The following is a 2,631-nucleotide window of genomic DNA, read 5'->3' as shown; positions in this document are numbered from 1 at the left end:
CTATAGAATTGTAAACCCAAGTTAGAATTTTCAAAGCGATAGTAATTGATTAACGCAGCCTGGAGTTCATCCGTAGCTTTAGAATTGTAAACACAAGTTAGAATTTCAAAGCGATAGTAATTGATTAACACAGCCTGTCGTAGTTGTTTAACACAGTCTGGATCTCAGCCGTAGCTATAGAAGTATAAACAAAAGTTAGAATTTCAAAGCGATAGTAATTGATTAACACAGCCTGTATTTCAGCCGTAGCTATAGAAGTATAAACACAAGTTAGAATTTCAAAGCGATCGTAGTTCTTTAACACAGTCTGGATTTCAGCCGTAGCTATGGAATTGTAAACACAAGTTAGAATTTTCAAAGCGATAGTAATTGATTAACGCAGCCTGGAGTTCAGCCGTAGCTATAGAATTGTAAACACCAGTTAGAATTTCAAAGCGATAGTAATTGATTAACGCAGCTGGATTTCAGCCGTAGCTTAGAATTTGTAAACCAAGTAGAATTTCAAAGCGATAGTAATTGATTAACATAGTCTGGATCTCAGCCGTAGCTATGGAAGTATAAACACAAGTTAGAATTTGAAAGCGATAGTAATTGATTAACACAGCCTGTCGTAGTTCTTTAACACAGTCTGGATCTCAGCCGTAGCTATAGAATTGTAAACACAAGTTAGAATTTTCAAAGCGGTAGTAATTGATTACCACAGCCTGTATTTCAGCCGTAGCTATAGAATTGTAAACACAAGTTAGAATTTCAAAGCGATAGTAATTGATTAACATAGTCTGGATCTCAGCCGTAGCTATAGAAGTATAAACACAAGTTAGAATTTAAAAGCGATAGTAATTGATTAACACAGCCTGTATTTCAGCCGTAGCTATAGAATTGTAAACATAAGTTAGAATTTCAAAGCGATAGTAATTGATTAACACAGCTTGTATTTCAGCCGTAGCTATAGAATTGTAAACACAAGTTAGAATTTCAAAGCGATAGTAATTGATTAACATAGTCTGGATCTCAGCCGTAGCTATAGAAGTATAAACACAAGTTAGAATTTAAAAGCGATAGTAATTGATTAACACAGCCTGTATTTCAGCCGTAGCTATAGAATTGTAAACATAAGTTAGAATTTCAAAGCGATAGTAATTGATTAACACAGCCTGTATTTCAGCCGTAGCTATAGAATTGTAAACACAAGTTAGAATTTTCAAAGCGATAGTAATTGATTAACGCAGCCTGGAGTTCAGCCGTAGCTATAGAATTGTAAACACCAGTTAGAATTTCAAAGCGATAGTAATTGATTAACACAGCCTAGATTTCAGCCGTAGCTATAGAAGTATAAACAAAAGTCAGAATTTCAAAGCGATAGTAATTGATTAACACAGCCTGTATTTCAGCCGTAGCTATAGAAGTATAAACACAAGTTAGAATTTCACAGCGATCGTAGTTGTTTAACACAGTCTGGATCTCAGCCGTAGCTATAGAATTGTAAACACAAGTTAGAATTTCAAAGCGATAGTAATTGATTAACACAGCATGTATTTCAGCCGCAGCTATAGAATTGTAAACACAAGTCAGATTTTCAAAGCGATAGTAATTGATTAACACAGCCTGTATTTCAGCCGTAGCTATAGAAGTATAAACACAAGTTAGAATTTCACAGCGATAGTAATTGATTAACACAGCCTGTATTTCAGCCGTAGCTATAGAATTGTAAACACAAGTTAGAATTTCAAAGCGATAGTAATTGATTAACACAGCCTGTAAAATTCAGCCGTAGCTATACAAGTAAATAAACACAAGTCAGAATTAAAAGCGATAGTAATTGATTAAACAGCCCTGGATCTCAGCCGTAGCTATAGAAGTATAAACACAAGTTAGAATTTCAAAGCGATAGTAATTGATTAACACAGCCTGTATTTCAACCGTAGCTATAGAAGTATAAACACAAGTTAGAATTTCAAAGCGATCGTAGTTGTTTAACACAGTCTGGATCTCAGCCGTAGCTATAGAATTGTAAACACAAGTTAGAATTTCAAACCGATAGTAATTGATTAACACAGCCTGTATTTCAGCCGCAGCTATAGAATTGTAAACACAAGTCAGATTTTCAAAGCGATAGTAATTGATTAACACAGCCTGTATTTCAGCCGTAGCTATAGAAGCATAAACACAAGTTAGAATTTCAAAGCGATAGTAATTGATTAACACAGCCTGTATTTCAGCCGTAGCTATAGAATTGTAAACACAAGTTAGAATTTCAAAGCGGTAGTAATATATTAACACAGCCTGTATTTCAGCCATAGCTATAGAATTGTAAACACAAGTTAGAATTTTCAAAGCGATAGTAATTGATTAACGCAGCCTGGAGTTCATCCGTAGCTTTAGAATTGTAAACACAAGTTAGAATTTCAAAGCGATAGTAATTGATTAACACAGCCTGGATTTCAGCCGTAGCTATAGAAGTATAAACACCAGTTAGAATTTTAAAGCGATCGTAGTTGTTTAACACAGTCTGGATCTCAGCCGTAGCTATAGAATTGTGAACACAAGTTAGAATTTCAAAGCGATAGTAATTGATTAACACAGCCTGGATTTCAGCCATAGCTATAGAATTGTAAACACAAGTTAGAATTT

This window comes from Teleopsis dalmanni, chromosome 1, assembly GCF_002237135.1.
Source record: "Teleopsis dalmanni isolate 2A chromosome 1, ASM223713v2, whole genome shotgun sequence".
Lineage (NCBI taxonomy): Eukaryota > Metazoa > Arthropoda > Insecta > Diptera > Diopsidae > Teleopsis > Teleopsis dalmanni.
The sequence above is the reverse complement of the archived record's forward strand: the minus strand, read 5'-3'. Positions refer to the sequence as shown.